We start from the raw sequence: 21,299 nt of genomic DNA on the forward strand, positions 1-21,299 counted from the left end.
ACGTTTCCCAGTTGAAGAAGTGCCATGCAGAGATGGCTGATATTCCTCTGAGAGATACAATGCCACTGGAAGGAACTCAGTTGGATAGTGATCTGAACTATGAAGAGAAACCAGTTAAGATTCTCGAGTTTTTCAGCCGAGTTATCCGCAGTAGGGTCATCAAGTTTTGCAAAGTTCGGTGGAGCCACCATACCAAGGAGGAAGCTACCTTGGAGCGTGAACAAGACCTCCGCAAGGACGACCAACACCTTTTTGCTGAGCAACCTGAATCTCGAGGGCGAGATTCATCTTAAGGGGGTTAGGTTTGTAACATCCCATTTTTCAATTTGGATGTAATTCATAGATCATACATATGCATCCATGATTTATGCATTTTTGTTGCTTTGTTTTTCTTGCATATTGATCCAAGAGGCCTTAAGAAACTCAAGGACCAATTTGGGAGAGAGTTGGAGGTTTCACAAAAATCCAATTTTGATGTATCAAAATTTGGTAATTGGATCAAAATGTTTTTCAAAATTCTTTTTCCCACTATTTTAAAATAAAGACAGAAGATAAAATGACTTCTTCAAAATCAGTAGAAAAATATTGGAAATTGAATTTTAAATTTTTTGGAGAGTTTATTTGATTTTATTTGCTATTTTATTTATTTGTTAGCTGAGTAGTTAGTACTATAATGTTTGTTTTTAGTTTAGGCATTTAGGCCCAGAAAAATGTTCACTAGGTCACGAATAAGGCCATATACGTGAATATGTCTGGAATTTTTAGGATATTATTTATATTTATTTTGAGTGTTTTTGTCTTTGTGAATTTTTTTTAAAAAAAAGAGTTCAGGCCGACCGGTACTGGGCCGCGCCCAGCCCAGCCGGACATTCGCCGCCGCCTCTCCCGCTCGCGCCCGGGGACGAAGTCCTGAGCCGCGCTGCCGCTCGCTGCAGTGTCCGACCCGGATACGGGATCTGTCGCCGCCTCGCTTGCCCCTCCCCCATGACGGACTCGCCCGCCCCCCTATAAATGCCGCCGCCCCCAACCCCTATCTTCTCACCTAAGCCGCCACTGTCGCCGCTGTTGCCTAGCCGCGCCGCCGCCCGCGCCGCCGCTAGCTGCTAGTGTTGTCGCCGCCAGCCCCGCCGCCAGCGCCGCACCCCGCCGCCGGAGCCGCCGTCACCCGAGTCGCGGTCGCCACCTCGACGAAGCCCGCCGCTGCCGCCGTTCGCTCATCGTCGACTTTGCCGCCGCCGCCTGAGCCGCCAGACCGGTAAAAAAACCCGATCCGAACCACCCAGTTTTTTTTCGGGTTTCTTTAGATCGGTTTATTTTTTTAGTTTCGTTTAATTAGCGAACGTTCGTTCGTTTAGTTTCTGTAATGAACGAATACGTTAGATTAGGTTCTGTAGCGAACATCCGTTCGGTAGATTTTTCTTTTTATTTTAGTTTTTGGCCAGGGACCTATCCACGAATATTTTCTTCACAGATTAGCCCCTGATCTTTACGCCCTCGTAACTTTTACCTCGTTTGTCCAAATTCGACGAAACCAATGCCTAAGTCTTCAGAGCGATCCCCTCTATCCTGTAAACCAACTTGAACATGATTTTGACAATTTAAAATTTTAGTTTAGTTCAGATTTGATTTTGATCTTGTTTTGTTCGTATCTTGAGTTTCGTAGCTCCGTTTGAGTTGATTCTTTTTGCAAATCATAGCTAATCACTTGTACCTATTGTTAAGATATAATCCACTTACATATAATGCTGTTAAAATTTGTTTTCTGTTTAGGTTAGTTATTTGCTTGTTTTTGAGTTTTCTTTGGATCATTTCTTTGTTTTTTCTTTGCATCATTTGCTTGCGTCCTTATGTATGCTATTGTTTGTTATACGATAGATTTTACGGAGTGCGAAGCTTGTTACTACGAATCTCTAGAATTTTCCCATCGTCAGTAAGGCAAGTTACACTTTGATCGTACTTTTCATTACCCAGTTTTTACTATGCATTAGTTTTGCCCCTCAAATATTTGCATGAGTAGGATTGGGAACATGCGGTTTGGTTGTAGTACTTGAGGTAGGACCTATTACCTTTGATCACCCCAGGAATATACATTATGCTTATATATTGCTTAACCATGCTCGTAGACCGGGATTGGATCGAGATAATCATGGAAGTTGTGAGAGATAATAATTTTGGACATCATTAAGGTGGCAACTTTAATACACATCTGGGTGGATTGGTTGGGGAACCTAGAGATACCAGTGTTTTCCTATGGGAATCCTGTAGTACCCGTGTGATTTTCTCTTGGTTCGCCACCCAGGCTCAAAGGGATCATATGATATTTCATGTCTAGAAACTTCCTTGTGCAGCCACAAGCCATTATGGGCCCTGGCATAGTTGAGTAAGTTGTGTGAGTTCTCGAAGAGGTGACTACGAGATGTAGGGGAAAGTAGGTGTACCGATCTACCCAGAGTAAAGAGTTAATGCTTCCGAAAGACTATGCCTCGATGTTCTGTTCATGGATGCGGTCGAGTCTTGTGGGGAAAAGTGCGCAACCTGTGTCACTACTAGAAAGAGGTCTATAGATGGGATTGACACTAATGGCGCACCAGACAGGCGGTGCGCCATTAGTATATACTAATGGCGCACCACCTTCTGCTACGCCATTAGTGTTGAAACTACTAATGGCGCACCAGGCCCAAGGTGCGCCATTAGTATCAATTTTTTTTGAACTAGTGCGCCTGTCCAAACATACTAATGGCGCATCCAGACGAAGTGCGCCATTACTAGTTGTAACTAGTAATTGCGCACATGTCGGAAAGTGTGCCACTAATGTTGTTTTTTTATTATATTTTTTATTCCTTTTTTTGCAAAACTACTAATGGCGCACTTCTCCACCGTGTGCCATTACTAGTTTAAACTAGTAATGGCGCACTCTGGAGCAGAGCGCCATTAGTATGTTTTTTTGCAAAACTACTAATGGCGCACCACCAGAAGGTGCGCCATTAGTAACCTGGATTACTAATGGCGCATTTGTGGTTGGTACGCCATTAGTAAGTGGGTAGCAACAAGATATTTTGGACAGCCTCTCCTACCCACACTCACTTTCCCCCCACTTCATTCTCTCCACCGCCTCCTCCTTGTCTCGGGTGCCTCCTCTTTTTCACCTCATTTCCACCATAGATTCATTCAAATTAAGTGGTTAAATTACCTTGTTTTGATAGGTAAGTAAGGGGGGAAGCTATATTTATGTTGTTCTCCCTACAACAATGTGCACATGCACTTTTTATGGCCTAGCTAGATCTATGTATGTTTGTGGTGTTGCATATGTTTGTGGTGTTGCATATGTGTTTGTGTTTGGAGGTGTACCTGTATTTGAAATGCGATAGTTGCCAATATTTTGCCGGAATGTTGATTCATTTCCGTTTCGGCGAGAATTTTGGCATTAAGCATTCTTTTTGGTCCTATTTTTTTGGAAAGTCATGCCAAAAATTTTCTTGGTTCTAAAATATCGTTTTGCTCTACCCCGCAGGCGACCATGGTCCGCACAATGACCGAAGGCATCGTGAATAGGTTTTTGAGGTCCTCGAAGGCCGAGATGCTTCAAAAGAACGAGATGAAGATAAGATGTCCGTGTCGAAGATGCAAGCTGAAGAGCCTTATTGCGGACCCGGATTCCGGGCAGGTGGGGGACCACCTGCTCTTGCGTGGTTTCAGGGATGGCTATCGGTGGCAAGGTGATGAAGATGACTACGAAGTCGTCCATGGGGGCCGGGCAAGAAATGAGGAAGGGCAGCAAGACAACCACCGCGGCTCGGGCGGGCGAGAAGACGAAGAATCCCCAGGAGATGATCACGACGGTGATGCTGTACACAGTCATCATGTAGAAGATGCAGGACATGATGATGAGGAAGATGCCGGAGCAGACGACGGGCATGATCATGAAGATGATGATGCCGGCGGAGCAGACGACGCGGGACCATCGATGGGCTGGGTGCAGGACCCTCATATTCAAGAGCTGCTTCTCAAGCAGACGGATAATGCAAGAGCTGCCGCCCGAGAGAAAGCCAAGATGGATCAACTTGAGTTAGACGCGGTTACTCCATTGTATGAAGGATGCAGACCCGAGGATACCCGCCTGAAAGTAACGCTCATGGCTCTGGAGATGAAGGTAAAACACAAAATGACCGACGCATGCTTCAACGAGAACATGTCATTCTGGCACGAACGTCTTCCCAAGGGGAACAAGTGCCCGACCAGTTTGGAGGAGGCGAAGAAAATCGTGTGTCCTCTCGATTTACCGCACGTGAAATACCATGTGTGCATGAACAATTGCATCATTTATCGGGACGAGCACGCGGAGTCTACCATATGTCCGGTGTGCTGCGTCACTCGATACAAGAAGAGGAAGAAAGCTCCTCGAAAAGTGGTGTGGTACTTTCCGATCACTCCTCGTCTGGAGCGGTATTTCGCGGACCCTAAGGTAGCAAAGCTCCTGCGTTGGCACGCGGATAGGGAGGAGAAGAAGCGAGAAGATGACGCAAATGATCCGGAGATAGATAAAAAAGACAAGATGTTGAGTCACCCTAAGGATGCGAGCCAGCGGCAAGCGTTGAACTTCAAATACCCAGAATTTGGGAACGATCCAAGGAACATTGTGCTGGGCGCGAGCACCGATGGAGTCAATCCGTTTGGCAGCCAGAGAAGCACACATAGCACCTGGCCTGTGTTTGTGTGGATGTACAACCTTCCCCCCTGGTTGTGCATGAAGAGGAAGTACATTCACATGAGTATGCTAATTGAAGGGCCGAAACAACCAGGGAACGACATCAATCTGTATCTGGGTGTGACACTCTAAAATTTTTATTTGGTTTTTATCAAAAACTTTGTGGTTTTTGAGGAGAGGCTATTTAAAATTTTTCTTTTTCAAAAAAAAAAAACCTTCCACTTAAAAACTTCCTTTGCCTTGGCAAGGATTTTATTTTTTCAAACCTTGGTGTTTGATCTTTTGAAGCTTCTTCTCTGTTGGTTCTCTTAAATTTAATTTTTGATTTTAAATTGTTTTCTTTTAAAATAAAGCTCTATGAAAATTTGGGGATTTTCATATCTTGGAACCACCCTTGACTTTGCATTGTTTCCATGTGGTAAAAAAACCCCTCCAAAACCTCCCCTACACCTTGTGGTCAAACTAAGTTCTCTGTCCCAACTAATCCAAACAAGTTTTGGATTTTATTCTAATTATTTTCCCTCTCAAATCAATTCTGAAAATTATCTTGAGCCCAAATGATTTTCAAAGCAAGTACCATATTGCATTTGAGTTTTGACCTCAAACCAACTCTCCTGGATAGTCCTTTGTACCCACAACCCAGAACCATCTTGATCCACTCCTTCTCTTTTCAAAATTTTCAAAATTCAGCCTCTGCAAGTTTGGACCAGATTTGCCAAATTTGATGAAATTCATATCTACACTACTCCAAAAATTCCACCAAAAATCAGGCAACCTATGTGAGCAATGAGAAGCCACTCCACCAAGTTTCAGCTCAAGGAAAAATCCCTAGATGCCATTTTCATTCTGTCGAACACCTTGCGGGCACTGTTACTGTTCAAAAATTCAAAAAAGTTCAGTTTTAGTGTCGTGTGCGTTCGTCAGTTCCTCTCACGCGCTCACAGTGCCTTTGGCACGTTCCTCTCCGCCTCTTCCTACTGTCTGGAGCACCACACGCTCACTTGGCCTCTTCCTGGCGTCGGTGGCACGATGGCCCGCCCTCGCCGGAGTCTTCCGCGGCGTCGGGACCTCCCGTGGCGGCTGATAGGGGGCAAGAACGGCGGCTCAATGCTGTCCCGCGCCGCCCAGCGCTCCCTGGCTCTCCGCGTGGCCTCATGCATGCCAGCGCACCCCGCTGCACCGTCGCCGTGGCCCGACAGCCCTGGACGCGCTCTCTGCCACCAACGGACCCGCGCCGTCCCGTTCCGACCAAAGCCTGCCCTAAGCTTCTAATCCAAGTCCGGTTAGCATCAAAACGGACCCAGTAAACTCCCACGACGGCGCTCGACTCCCTAATCACCCCCGACCGAGCACTGCGCCACCGTAACCATCGCCGAAAATCCCCGTTCAGGGCCACCGCCTCGGGCTGCCTATAAAAAGGGCCCCCGAGCTCACCCTTGTGCACGCCTCATCCCCACACCTCACCTACGCCACGCCAGGCCACTAGGGGGACCCCGAGGAGGTCTTCCCCCTCAACTCCGGCTGCCCCGATCCGCCTCGGCCGCCACCTCGATTCGCTCCGGTGAGGCCGTCTCCGGCGCCCAAACCCCGTTTGTTACCCTCTCTAGCTACCAGGAGCATAAACCCTCCTCAATTTGATCACTGCAGCTCTCTCCGACGAAGTCCGCAACCACCCGAACCGCCGTCCGCCGGAGCAAAGCTCGCCGTCGACCTGGGGCTTGCCGACCGCCACCACCACCACCAACTGACGCAGAAGGGTGCCCTGAACACGGAGGTACCCTCCGATCTCTCTACCTCGCCGTGGATCGCCGCCAGTGACCACTGCGGCACTCGGGCACCGGCGAGATCTGCCGCCCCGTTCATATTTTCAAACCTGACAAGCGGGACCGCTGTCAGCCTCTCTGTTCTTCCTAAACGAAGCGTTTTCTGAAAACGTCTTCTTCCAAATACGCTTTCCCTCTGGGCTGGCGTAGTCGCTACCGAAGCGCTTTCTGTTTTTATACACTAGCCCCTAGAAAACTTCTGTTTCATTACAGATGAGTCCCTGGACAAAAACCTTTATATCTTTTAAACAGAAAGGTATTTTTGGTTGATTCTTTTTCTGTTCTCTTTAAAATTTTGTCTAGTTTTTTATCAGATTTATTTGGAAACTATTTGGTATACTTTCTATGCACTCCTTGGTATTCACGATAGCGCATATATTTTCTTTATACCGTAGATACCGAAGGAGGTGACGGAGCCGTGAACTTCACCGAGCTAGGCTCCGACTACTCTGAACCAGGCAAGCATGTTTGAACTTTTGATATGATGAGTGTCTTGGCATGTTTTGCATTTAGTTAGTTTCATGGCATGTTGATAAGCATATCGATGAATGTTATTTTATGCGATAATGAGGTAAGTGAGTTCGATGATCCATAATTGGATGGATGTGAGTATGAATGGCCATGTGTTGGCATGAGGATGGGTGAGATGGTAGTGTTGTAGCATGCCAGTCTCATGCCGGACTATGTGACTTCAGTGTCAAACCGTATCGGTCCAGTTCCTTTCATTTCCTTCCCTGTACTACCACATGTTTTCCGCAAGGAATATGGTTTAGTAAGTTGCAAACCGCTTTTCTGGTACACACCAAAAGGAGAGGCCATGATGATGGTTCCATGGCCCTGGATTAAAGCCAGTCATCCGGTCAGGGGGCATGGGTGTTTCCGGTTGGGACCGAGAGGGGGGCACCCCTTAGAGCGCGCATATATAAATTTGATCCCATGCTATTCGAGATTGTGATCTCCCCGTCTCAAAAGTTTTTCTTGGACGATGTCTAGGGTGATTCCTAGCATCGAGAGGTATGATGGGTGTGTACTGGTTAGCTGTGTTTTCTTCCGAAATACCGTAAACGGAACTAGTCCTTCGTGACTACGGAAATCTGTTGGCTGTGGGAATAATTTTGTACAAACTCTGCAGAGTCATATATCCCTCCAAGTCATCTATTCCATGTCCAAATTCGTATTATCTTGTCCTAACAATGACAGTGTTGATGACAGAGACTCCGGTGTTTCGCATGAGTGCTAATTCCGGTTAAATGATATTCCTGTGGATGGACTAACCCATTTATTCTTATGAATTAAAAGTTTATTATGATTATTATTTATCTGTCCATAAAAGCCCTTTCTGTGATGTCGCCCCGACGTCCGACTGTGGCATTTCTTTTCAAGCCCTTTCTGTGATGTCGCCCCGACGTCCGACTGTGGCATTTCTTTTCAAGCCCTTTCTGTGATGTCGCCCCGACGTCCGACTGTGGCATTTCTTTTCAAGCCCTTTCTGTGATGTCGCCCCGACGTCCGACTGTGGCATTTCTTTTCAAGCCCTTTCTGTGATGTCGCCCCGACGTCCGACTGTGGCATTTCTTTTCAAGCACTTTCTGTGATGTCGCCCCGACGTCCGATTGTGGCATTTCTGTTCAAGCCCTTTCTGTGACGTCGCCCCGACGTCCGACTGAGGTATTTCTTTTTAAGCCCTTTATGTGGTGTCGCTAAGACGCCCAACTGTGGCAGCTTTTTCTTATATTTATTTGTTCACCTTTCGAGGCGTCGCTTCAGACACCCGATCGGAAATTATTTATGTTCTGTTGGGATTTCAGGCGGACTACCGCCGTTTCCCTTTTTGCTTACCTTGTTATGATATTTTTTTGAATGAACATTGGTGAATTTATTCATGACGCATCCATGCATGCATTTGTTATATCTTACGTCCGAACTGTCTTGCGAGTACTTTCAAAGTACTCACTGGCTTGTTGATTTGGCCAGATGCTGACGAAGGCGATTTCATGGATGAAGAGTTCGATAGCGAGTCCGACACTTAGAGGAGTCCCAGTCAGTCTCGTGCGACCCTGGATTTGGTCACTATTTTATATCCGCTTCCGCTACCAAATAAATTCATCGAGCCTCACCTCGACGCTCGATGAGATGATAGACTTAGAGTCTTGTATTTCTCTCCCCGCTGCGTTTTTCCACCACCGCCCTATCCTCGAGTCAGTAGTATGTCTCCACACCACTGTGTCATGTCCGCCATTATGTATAATTATTGGCGTGCTTGTAATAATTTGGTTGAGCAACCACAGTTCGACCCTGTAATATATTTTATGCTACTGGCTTATTGTATCAAGAAATTGTCTACCAGTGAGGAGGATTTCTCTCATACTGGACTCAAAAGATTGGTTTCTCAATAAATATTTTTATTGGAAAACCGGTCGTGACAAGCTTGGTACCAGAGCCAGGCTGACTGTAGGAAGCCACTAGGTGCGATTGCTAATTAGTTATTAGCATGATAGGGCTAATTTAGATTTTTGCAATTGTAGTCATTTTCTGTCAGTCAGCATAATTTATGATCTGACCCTGCAGAATTTTTGCCTACTTTTGTAGATGGCCGACATCAGCTGCGAGTCTCAGACCTTCGCCAACATGCCCGATGGGTTCGTCAAACTTCTTTCTTTCATCGTTCAGGTCGCGATGGGGCCATCCGTGCGCCCAGTCTTCACACTCTGCCAGCACCGAGTCAACGACAGTGTGACCATGCACCAGGCCGCGATGCAGTTCAAGGGAGGGCATGGTGAGTTACGCCGCTTCCGGTTCGTGGGAAGAGCAATGCCTACGGAGAGGCATGCTATGCAGATGGCAGCCCGCGAGGCGATAGCTCGTCTCAGGGATGTCCTTCCCGTGATGAAGACTCGTCGTTACCGTTATCTTCCGTGCCATGTGCCTTACACCTATCACTACGCATACTCCTGCCCCAGAGGAGAACGAGACGAGGCTTTTGAGATGCTCATTGAGTATCTCCGGGCCCTGGAGGCAGCCTTCGACAACCTGGTGGACGACTTCGTAGCTACCCGCATGGACTCAGTCCATGGCTGTGCCTCCAACAAGAGGGATCTCCTACCCATCGCTCCGCCACTGACTTTGGTCTCGTCCTCAGCATATTATACACCTACTCGTCGCCTGCCTTCTACCGAAGAATTCAACCAAGTCATTGCACCCACTTCAGCGCGCACTGCACCACCCTTCGCGCCCACTCCTGTATGTGTTGCTCTGCCCCTGGCAACCGCTCCGTCCACTCTGCGCAACACTACACGTATGGAGCCCATTAGCGAGGAGGAAGTCGAGTCCCCAACCTCGCTACGCCTCGCCCTCGGCAGGGCAAAGGAGGTCGTCAACATCTCTGCCTGAGTACGCTTAACTGCCGTGTATTGTACCGCTTTGTAAGATATGTACATAGGTTGTGAGAAGTAGCCTGTTTGCGCATCATGTAGGATCTGGAGAAGTGCACTAGCCTAAATAACATGTCAGGATTTCGTACGCATATCCTGAGTGATGTATTGTATAATTACCAACCGCGTGTAAGATATGTAATGAGCAGTCCTTCTCCGTGCCCAAGTCGATTTGTTTTTCTTAAGTAAGCCGAGTTATTTAATTCTATCTGCTAGCCTTATGCATTTATGGTTTTGTTTTGCGACTCTTTCCGCTTTTCTTATGAGTTTTACAAAAAATATATCCCTAGAGTGAAAAATGTCTCGTCCTTGGACACGCTCCATGCCAACTCCACCAGAGGAAAATTATGACACACAACCCAACAACGAGTTCACCCAGGGACAGTCAAGCCAACAGGGCAGTGAATCGGCACTTTCACAAATGTGCCGCCTTTATGAGCAGAGTCAGCAACAACATCGGGAGATGATGAATCAAGTCATCAACATGGGAAATCACCATGGACAGTATCAACAGCATTCCAAGTTATCTGAACTACAGAAGACACGTCCTCAAACATTTTCTCACACTGACAAGCCTCTTGAAGCCGAGGACTGGCTTCGAGATATGGAGAGGAAATTAATTATTGCAAAATGTTCAGATCTCAAGAAAGTATTATATGCTCCACACTATCTCACAGGAGCAGCCGCATCGTGGTGGGAGAATTTTCTGCACATGCATCCCAACGAAAATAACATAACCTGGGATGATTTCAAGGAAGGTTTCCGTGGTGCACATATTCCTAAGAGTATTATGAAAATCAAGAAGAGAGAATTCGATGATCTCAAACAAAGGAACATGACAGTGTCAGATTACAACAGTCAATTTACCCTATTATCCCGCTACGCCAATGAGGAACGTATGACTGAAATCAAGAAGATGGAGAAATTCCTTGACGGTCTGGCGCCCGCGCTTAAATGCCAACTGGTCGTGCACACTTTTCCTGATTTTAAAACACTGGTGGACAAAGCCATTACTCTGGAAAATGAGAGACGCAGTCTGGAAGATATCCGCAAGCGAAAAAGGGACCAGACTAATCACACTCGCAATCACCGAAGCAAGACAGATTTTCAAAAGGGTGGGACACACAAATTCTCATCCAATGCCTCACGCCCAATCAAGAATTTTCATGCAAGGGACAAGGAACTCACCTATCGCCCCGGCGTTACTTGTTACGCTTGTGGAGAAGAAGGGCACTATGCCAAACAGTGCCCCAAGCCAAGGAGTTCAACCCCAAAGCCGAACAACGGCGGCAATAATTCAGCACCCAAGCGAAACAATTTTAATCCCAACAATAACCACAGGAAGGGTCATCTGAACCACGTAACCAAAGAGGAGGCACAAAATGCTCCGGATATCATACTCGATACGTTTCCTGTCAACACAATACCTGCAATGGTTTTGTTTGATTCTGGAGCTTCTCACTCTTTCATTTCGAAAAGTTTTGCTTTGCAAAATAAGTTTTTGATTCTTCCTTTGGAGAAATCCATGATCATCAAGTCCCTTGGGATTCAGCAAGTTTCTCAGAATTACTGTCAGAATGTGGTCATTGAGTTCGAAGGATTGGAGTTTCACGCAAATCTTATTGTATTGGAAAATAAAGGACTGGATGTCATCCTAGGGATGGATTGGCTAACCACCAATAAAGGTTTCATCGACTGTTTCAACAGGACCGTGATTCTCACACACCACCAAGGGAAGACAATAAGAGTATCAGCCAAGGAAGGAAAAAGACCCCGGCAACCGAGATTAAATAAGTTGGACGTTTCTGAGGAAAACAAGGTTCCAGTAGTGTGTGAATTTCCAGATGTATTCCCTGAAGAGCTACCAGGCATGCCACCAGACCGAGAGATAGAATTCCGCATTGAGCTAGCGCCAGGAACCGCCCCCATATACAAGAAACCATACAGAATGGCACCATCCGAGTTGGTCGAGTTGAAGAAGCAAATAAAGGAATTACTGGAAAAAGGATACATTCGAGCCAGCTCCTCACCTTGGGGGTCACCAATTTTATTTGCCAAAAAGAAGGATGGAACGCTGAGATTGTGTATTGACTATCGAGCACTTAACATGGTCATAGTCAAAAACAAATACCCGATGCCAAGGATAAACGATTTGTTTGATCAACTTGCTCAGGCCAAGGTATTCTCAAAAATTGACTTAAGGTTAGGATACCATCAATTGAAGGTACGAACGGAAGATATCCCCAAAACGGCCTTCACCTCCAGATATGGACTGTACGACTTCACAGTGATGCCATTTGGATTAACTGACGCCCCAGCATATTTTGTTCACCTCATGAACAAAGTATTTATGAAGTTTATGGACAAGTTCGTCGTGGTATTCATCGACGATATTCTGGTATACTCCAAGACACCAGAAGAGCACACAGAACATCTCAGGATTGTGCTAGGAGAGCTAAGAAAACACCAATTGTATGCCAAGTTCAGCAAGTGCGAATTTTGGCTAAGACAAGTAGGTTTTCTAGGCCACGTGCTGACCCAAGACGGTATCGCAGTGGACCCAGAGAAAGTTAAGGCCGTACTTGACTGGAAATCACCAGCCAGCGTAACGGACATATGGAGTTTCTTGGGAATGGCAGGATATTACCGCAGATTTATTGAAGGATTTTCCACCATAGCCAAGCCTATGACACAGTTGCTCAAGAAAGATAAGAAGTTTGAGTGGACAGAAGCCTGCGAGAAAAGTTTCCAAGAGCTAACGCGGAAATTAACAACAGCACCGGCATTAATTGTACCCGACATACACAAGAATTTTGAAGTATATTGTGACGCATACAGAAAAGGTCTCGGATGCGTGTTGATGCAGGAAGGCAAGGTTGTCGCCTACGCATCAAGGCAACTTCGCAAGCATGAGGAAAATTATCCCACTCATGACTTAGAAATGGCAGCAGTTATTCATGCACTCAAGGAATGGAGGCATTTGTTACTTGGGAATCGATGTGAAATATATACGGATCACAAAAGTCTCAAAATATATTTTCACGCAGCCAGAACTAAATTTACGACAACGACGCTGGTTGGAATTGGTAAAGGATTATGATGTTGGGATCCATTACCATCCAGGGAAAGCAAATGTAGTGGCCGATGCCCTGAGTCGGAACCCCAGCTCCGACGGAAACTATCTGCACAGCTTGAGGCCCGAATTCCATCAAGAATTTGCCAAGCTCAACTTGATAATGGTAGCAGAAGGCACCATATCAAACTTGGAAATACAACCCAACCTTGTGGAGAAAATTAAAGAAGCTCAGCCCGGTCACCCCAGCATTGAAGGAATTAAAAGAAAGTTGAATATGGGCAAGGCCTCGAAATTCGTCATAGATAATGAAGGAATATTATGGTACGGAGAAAGGCTATGCGTGCCAAACATAGAAGACCTTAAACAGCAAATTTTAGCTGAAGCACACACCACTCCATATTCGATCCACCCTGGAGGAACCAAAATGTATAAGGATATTCAGGAAAGATTTTGGTGGCACGGTATGAAGAGGGACATAGCCGCCTTCATTGCATGTTGCGACTCATGTCAACGCATAAAAGCTGAACATCAGAGACCAGCCGGACTACTGCAACCAAACAAAATACCTGAGTGGAAATGGGATGAAATAGGGATGGATTTTATTGTCGGACTACCTCGGTCACGACACGGGAATGATGCCATATGGGTCATCACTGACAGGTTGACCAAAGTGGCACACTTTATTCCAGTGAAGACAACCTACACCACTCAGAGGCTTGCCAGGATTTATCTTTCCCGCATAGTTTGTCTGCACGGTGTCCCGAAGACTATAATATCCGACAGAGGCACTCAGTTCGTCTCAAGATTTTGGGAGCATTTACAACAGGCTTTGGGAACCCAACTAGCCTTCAGTACCGCATACCATCCACAGACTGATGGACAAACTGAACGCGTAAACCAAATTTTAGAAGACATGCTGAGAGCATGTGTCCTCACATATGGATCCAGTTGGGAAGAAAGCCTGCCATACGCCGAGTTCGCGTATAACAATAGCTACCAGGCCAGCCTACAAATGGCACCATTTGAGGCTTTGTACGGACGGAGATGTCGTACCCCGTTAAATTGGTCAGAGACCGGAGACAGCCGCATCTTCGGACCAGACATGCTCAGAGAAGCCGAGGAAAAGGTCAAGCTAATCAGAGACCGACTTAAGACCGCTCAATGTCGACAAAAGAGTTATTATGATCAGAAACATCGTAGGGTCAGCTTCGAACCCGGTGAGTTCGTATACCTGAGAGTATCCCCTATGAGAGGATTGCAACGATTTAAGATTGAAGGAAAGTTAGCACCAAGATTCATTGGACCATTCTGCATAGTGGCATGAAGAGGCACTGTAGCCTACCAGCTAGACTTACCCGAAGACTTGTCCGACGTTCACGACGTGTTCCACGTCTCTCAATTAAGGAAGTATGTAAGCAACCCAGAGAAACAAGTATCCCATGAAAACATTGATGTACAGCCAGACCTCACTTATCGAGAACGTCCCGTAAGAATATTAGAGGAGTCTGAAAGGAGGACCCGACAGAAGACCATCAAGTTTTTCAAAGTCCAGTGGAGCAATCACACCGACAGTGAAGCAACTTGGGAAAGCAAGGATTTTCTTCGGACTGAGCATCCACACCTATTTAAGGATGGGGACGAGATTTTTCCTAAGGGGGTAGGTGTTGTGACACTCTAAAATTTTTATTTGGTTTTTATCAAAAACTTTGTGGTTTTTGAGGAGAGGCTATTTAAATTTTTTCTTTTTCAAAAAAAAAACCTTCCACTTAAAAACTTCCTTTGCCTTGGCAAGGATTTTATTTTTTAAAACCTTGGTGTTTGATCTTTTGAAGCTTCTTCTCTGTTGGTTCTCTCAAATTTAATTTTTGAGTTTAAATTGTTTTCTTTTAAAATAAAGCTCTATGAAAATTTGGGGATTTTCATATCTTGGAACCACCCTTGACTTTGCATTGTTTCCATGTGGTAAAAAACCCCCTCCAAAACCTCCCCTACACCTTGTGATCAACCTAAGTTCTCTGTCCCAACTAATCCAGACAAGTTTTGGATTTCATTCTAATTATTTTCCCTCTCAAATCAATTCTGAAAATTATCTTGAGCCCAAATGATTTTCAAAGAAAGTACCATATTGCATTTGAGTTTTGACCTCAAACCAACTCTCCTGGATAGTCCTTTGTACCCACAACCCAGAACAATCTTGATCCACTCCTTCTCTTTTCAAAATTTTCAAAATTCAGCCTCTGCAAGTTTGGACCGGATTTACCAAATTTGATGAAATTCATATCTACACTACTCCAAAAATTCCACCAAAATTCAGGCAACCTATGTGAGCAATGAGAAGCCACTCCACCAAGTTTCAGCTCAAGGAAAAATCCCTAGATGCCATTTTCATTCTGTCGAACACCTTGCGGGCACTGTTACTGTTCAAAAATTCAGAAAAGTTCAGTTTTAGTGTCGTGTGCGTTCGTCAGTTCCTCTCACGTGCTCACAGTGGCTTTGGCACGTTCCTCTCCGCCTCTTCCTACTGTCTGGAGCACCACACGCTCACTTGGCCTCTTCCTGGCGTCGGTGGCACGATGGCCCGCCCTCGCCGGAGTCTTCCGCGGCGTCGGGACCTCTCGTGGCGGCTGACAGGGGGCAAGAACGGTGGCTCAACGCCGTTCCGCGCCGCCCAGCGCTCCCTGGCTCTCCGCGTGGCCTCATGCACGCCAGTGCACCCCCGCTGCACCGTCGCCGTGGCCCGACAGCCCTGGACGCGCTCTCTGCCGCCAACGGACCCGCGCCGTCCTGTTCCGACCAAAGCCTGCCCTAAGCTTCTAATCCAAGTCCGGTTAGCATCAAAACGGACCCAGTAAACTCCCACGACGGCGCTCGACTCCCTAATCACCCCCGACCGAGCACTGCGCCACCGTAACCATCGCCGGAAATCCCCGTTCACGGCCACCGCCTCGGGCTGCCTATAAAAAGGGCCCCCGAGCTCACCCTCGTGCACGCCTCATCCCCACACCTCACCTACGCCACGCCAGGCCACTAGGGGGACCCCGAGGAGGTCTTCCCCCTCAACTCCGGCCGCCCCGATCCGCCTCGGCCTCCACCTCGATTCGCTCCGGTGAGGCCGTCTCCGGCACCCAAACCCCGTTCGTTACCCTCTCTAGCTACCAGGAGCATACCCCCCTCCTCAATTTGATCACTGCAGCTCTCTCCGACGAAGTCCGCAACCACCCGAACCGCCGTCCGCCGGAGCAAAGCTCGCCGTCGACGTGGGGCTCGCCGACCGCCACCACCACCACCAACCGACGCAGAAGGGTGCCCTGAACACGGAGGTACCCTCCGATCTCTCTACCTCGCCGTGGATCGCCGCCGGCGACCACCGCGGCTCTCGGGCACCGGCGAGATCTGCCGCCCCGTTCATATTTTCAAACTTGACAAGCGGGACCCGCTGTCAGCCTCTCTGTTCTTCCTAAACGAAGCGTTTTCTGAAAACGTCTTCTTCCGAATACGCTTTCCCTCTGGGCTGGCGTAGTCGCTACCGAAGCGCTTTATATTTTTATACACTAGCCCCTAGAAAACTTTTGTTTCATTACAGATGAGTCCCTGGACAAAAACCTTTATATCTTTTAAACAGAAAGGTATTTTTGGTTTATTCTTTTTCTGTTCTCTTTAAAATTTTGTCTAGTTTTTTATCAGATTTATTTGGAAAATATTTGGTATACTTTCTGTGCACTCCTTGGTATTCACGATAGCGCATATATTTTCTTTATACCGTAGATACCGAAGGAGGTGACGGAGCCGTGAACTTCACCGAGCTAGGCTCCGACTACTCTGAACAAGGCAAGCAAGTTTGAACTTTTGATATGATGAGTGTCTTGGCATGTTTTGCATTTAGTTAGTTTCATGGCATGTTGATAAGCATATCGATGAATGTTATTTTATGCGATAATGAGGTAAGTGAGTTCGATGATCCATAAGTGGATGGATGTGAGTATGAATGGCCATGTGTTGGCATGAGGATGGGTGAGATGGCAGTGTTGTAGCATGCCAGTCTCATGCCGGACTATGTGACTTCAGTGTCAAACCGTATCGGTCCAGTTCCTTTCATTTCCTTCCCAGTACTACCACATGTTTTCCGCAAGGAATATGGTTTAGTAAGTTGCAAACCGCTTTTCTGGTACACACCAAAAGGAGAGGCCGTGATGATGGTTCCATGGCCCTGGATTAAAGCCAGTCATCCGGTCAGGGGGCATGGGTGTTTTCGGTTGGGACCGAGAGGGGGGCACCCCTTAGAGCGCGCGTATATAAATTTGATCCCATGCTATTCGAGATTGTGATCTCCCCGTCTCAAAAGTTTTTCTTGGACGATGTCTAGGGTGATTCCTAGCATCGAGAGGTATTATGGGTGTGTACTGGTTAGCTGTGTTTTCTTCCGAAATACCGTAAACGGAACTAGTCCTTCGTGACTACGGAAATCCGTTGGCTGTGGGAATAATTTTGTACAAACTCTGCAGAGTCATATATCCCTCCAAGTCATCTATTCCATGTCCAAATTCGTATTATCTTGTCCTAACAATGACAGTGTTGATGACAGAGACTCCGGTGTTTCGCATGAGTGCTAATTCCGGTTAAATGATATTCCTGTGGATGGACTAACCCATTTATTCTTATGAATTAAAAGTTTATTATGATTATTATTTATCTGTCCATAAAAGCCCTTTCTGTGATGTCGCCCCAACGTCCGACTGTGGCATCTCTTTTCAAGCCCTTTCTGTGATGTCGCCCCGACGTCCGACTGTGGCATTTCTTTTCAAGCCCTTTCTGTGATGTCGCCCCGACGTCCGACTGTGGCATTTCTTTTCAAGCCCTTTCTGTGATGTCGCCCCGACGTCCGACTGTGGCATTTATTTTCAAGCCCTTTCTGTGACGTCGCCCCGATGTCCGACTAAGGTATTTCTTTTTAAGCCCTTTATGTGGTGTCGCTAAGACGCCCGACTGTGGCAGCTTTTTCTTATATTTATTTGTTCACCTTTCGAGGCGTCGCTTCAGACACCCGATCGGAAATTATTTATGTTCTGTTGGGATTTCAGGCGGACTACCGCCGTTTCCCTTTTTTCTTACCTTGTTATGATATTTTTTTGAATGAACAATGGTGAATTTATTCATGGCGCATCCATGCATGCATTTGTTATATCTTACGTCCGAACTGTCTTGCGAGTACTTTCAAAGTACTCACTGGCTTGTTGATTTGGCTCGATGCTGACGAAGGCGATTTCATGGATGAAGAGTTCGATAGCGAGTCTGACACTTAGAGGAGTCCCAGTCAGTCTCGTGCGACCCTGGATTTGGTCACTGTTTTATATCCGCTTCCGCTACCAAATAAATTCATCGAGCCTCACCTCGACGCTCGATGAGATGATAGACTTAGAGTCTTGTATTTCTCTCCCCGCTGCGTTTTTCCACCACCGCCCTATCCTCGAGTCAGTAGTATGTCTCCACACCACTGTGTCATGTCCGCCATTATGTATAATTATTGGCGTGCTTGTAATAATTTTGTTGAGCAACCGCAGTTCGACCATGTAATATATTTTATGCTACTGGCTTATTGTATCAAGAAATTGTCTACCAGTGAGGAGGATTTCTCTCATACTGGACTCAAAAGATTGGTTTCTCAATAAATATTTTTATTGGAAAACCGGTCGTGACACTGGGGCTGCTTAAAGAGGAGGTTGACACGCTGTGGAAAACGCCAACCAATACGTGGGACGCCGCAGAGAAAGAATATTTCCCTATGAGAGCCGCACTGCTCACGACGGTGCACGACTATCTCTGTTACGGATATCTCGCGGGGCAGGTAGTCCACGGATTTTCTGGATGCGTAAGGTGCATGGATGACACAACGTATCGCCAGCTAGATAGAGATCCCGGGTCTTCGAAAACCGTGTTCATGGGACATCGAAGGTGGCTTCGCGATGATGACCCGTGGAGGAAATGCAAGGATCTGTTCGATGGTGAAACCGAACCCCGAAAACGCCCGTGTATGAGGAGCGGCGAGGAAATAGACAAGCTGTTGAAAAATTGGAAAGACTGCCCACTGCCAGGAAAGAAGCAAAAGGTGCCAGAGCCGGGAAAGAAGCGAAAGGCGCCAGAGCCGCTGCTGAAGGTATGGAAAACGAGGTCTGTTTTCTGGGACTTGCCGTACTGGAAGATCCACCGTGTGCCTGACAGCCTTGATGTCATCCATATCACGAAGAACGTGTGCGAGAGTCTGCTTAGTACCCTGCTCAACATGCCAGAGAGGACCAAAGATGGGCCGAAAGCAAGGGCAGACTTGAAATCAATGGGCATCAGGCAGGAGCTTCACGCTAATGATGATGATGATGATGATGATGATGATGAGGCGAAGCATGACACAGAAAGTCGTCGCGAAGGCAAAAAGGCCAAGAAGACCGGAAATGACTACCCTCCCGCGTGCTTCACTCTAAGTCAGGAGGAGATCGAGCAGTTTTTCACTTGCCTCCTAGGAGTAAAACTTACTTTCGGTTACGCGGGGAAGATAAGCAGGTACCTAGACCCAGCGAATCAGAAGTTCAGCGGGATGAAGTCTCACGACTGTCGCGTGCTGATGATGCAGATACTTCCAGTTGCAACCGTGGGATCATGGACGCGCACGTTCGTGAAATGCTATTTGGCCTATGCAACTTTTTCGACGTCATCTCTCGGAAGTCGATTGGCATGAGGCAACTCAGAAGGCTACAGGAAGAGATCATGGTGATACTATGCGCGCTTGAGATGTACTTCCCGCCCGCATTCTTCGAAGTTATGGTGCATCTGCTGGTCCATATCGTGGAGGATATCATCCAACTCGGGCCGACGTCCCTCCACAGCATGATGCCGTTCGAAAGGATGAATGGTGTCATCAAAGGATACGTTCGGAACATGTCACGTCCAGAGGGAAGTATAGCCAGGGGCTTTCTGACCGAAGAGTGCATCTCCTACTGCACGAATTATCTAGGCATCGAGAACCCCGTTGGTCTGCCCGTCAACAGGCACCTCGACAGGCTCGCTGGATGGGGTCACCGTGAGTGTCGCCGCGAAATGCATGTCGACTTCGAGGGTTGACTCGCCGACTTGGAAAGAGCAAACCTAGTCGCGCTACAACACATAGACGTGGTCGATCCTTGGGTGGTAGAGCACAAAACCTTTATTGAGAAGACGTACAATGACCGAGGCCAACAGAGGACGGACGGAGATATACTCAAAGAGCACAACTCATGTTTCACGCGTTGGTTCAAGCAGAAGCTTCTGTCGTACCCTTTACATGAGGATTCTTCCGCGGAAGAACAACTCATATTCGCCTTGTCACAGGGCGCCGAGCACAACCTGATGACCTATGAGGCGTACGATATCAACGGCTACACATTCTACACCGAGGACAAGGACATGAAGAGCGATGGTTATCAGAACTCTGGGGTAACGATGGAATCCTACACCGGTAAGGACAAGGACAGATACTACGGAAGGATCCAGGAGATCTGGGAGCTGAGCTACGCTGGAGAGAAGGTGCTGATGTTCCATGTCAGATGGGCCAAGAGCGTCCTAAAAGAAGACCTATATTTCACCACCATGGTTATACCCGAAGCCAAATCCAAGACCGCGGGTGCAAACGTCACCGCGAAAAGTGAGCCATGGGTACTAGCTTCCCAAGTGGACCAATGCTTCTTCATTACCGACCCGCCAAAGCCCAGTCGTGTTGTCTTGAGGAGAGGCAAAAGGAAGATCATCGGAATGGATGGAGTAGCCAATGAGCAAGACTTCGACAAGTACGGAGACCCGAGGATCGAACATGACGATGATGATGAAGTAGCAGCATACACCACAAGAAGAAGCAGGACCACCCTACCTAAAGGACGTCCGTTCCACAGAAGAACTCCATTTGCGAAAAAGAAGGGCAAGAAGAATGTGAACAGATAGCTAGCTAAGATCGATTGTATTTAAATCGTAGCCTTCATTTCTCGATTGTATTTCATGGGCACTTTTTGAACTATCATGAATATTTTTAAATTTCATGGACACTCGATCTCGATCCCCCTCCATCTCGATAGCTATCCCACCTCGCCAGATCCGGTCCCCCTCGCCGCCGAGCACCCCCCGGTCCACCGGCCGCCGCCGCCGACCCCCCGCACCCTCGATTCCCCTACTCAACCGCCGCCGCTGACCCCCCGCACCCCTCCCCTACTCAACCACCGCCGCCGACCCCCCGCACCCCGCGCACC

The sequence above is a fragment of the Triticum dicoccoides genome, chromosome 2B, assembly GCF_002162155.2.
Source record: "Triticum dicoccoides isolate Atlit2015 ecotype Zavitan chromosome 2B, WEW_v2.0, whole genome shotgun sequence".
In the NCBI taxonomy this organism is placed as follows: domain Eukaryota; kingdom Viridiplantae; phylum Streptophyta; class Magnoliopsida; order Poales; family Poaceae; genus Triticum; species Triticum dicoccoides.